Genomic DNA, 441 nt, shown 5'->3' with positions numbered 1-441 from the left:
TCTTGGGCTTGGATTGTGGGTGCCAGAAGTGTGTGTGTGTGTGTGTGTGTGTGTGTGTGTGTGTGTGTGAATGAGTCTGTGAGTATGTGAATGAATGAATGTGTGTGTCTGTGAGTGTGTATGAATGCGTCAGTGTGTGTATGAATGAATGTGAGTGTGAATGCATCTGTGGGTGTGTCTGTGAGTGTGTATGAATGTGTCAGTGTGTGTGTGTGTGAATGAGTCTGTGTGACTGTGTGTGAATGAGTGTCAGCATGTGTGTGTGAATGTGTATGTGTGTGTGAATGCATCTGTGTGTGTCTGTGTGAGTGAGTGTGTGTGAATGCCTCTGTGTGACAGTGTGTGTGAATGTGTATGTGTGTGAATGAATGTGTGTTTGAATGTGCATGTGTAAGTATGTGTGTGTGAATGTGCATGTGTAAGTATGTGTGTGTGAATGTG

General features: G+C 44.0%; 1 protein-coding gene across 7 annotated transcripts in view; it reads left to right on the top strand.

Annotated features, from left to right (window-relative positions):
* Positions 1-441, top strand: part of NCOR2 (nuclear receptor corepressor 2) — a 109,455-nt gene that overhangs the window by 39,116 nt on the left and 69,898 nt on the right. The window lies entirely within an intron of this gene.

Source organism: Petaurus breviceps, unplaced genomic scaffold (assembly GCF_028583685.1).
Source record: "Petaurus breviceps papuanus isolate PSGF00001 unplaced genomic scaffold, PetGlider_PUasm1.0 99, whole genome shotgun sequence".
Taxonomy (NCBI): Eukaryota; Metazoa; Chordata; class Mammalia; order Diprotodontia; family Petauridae; genus Petaurus; species Petaurus breviceps.
This window is presented reverse-complemented; position numbering and strand designations above follow the sequence as displayed.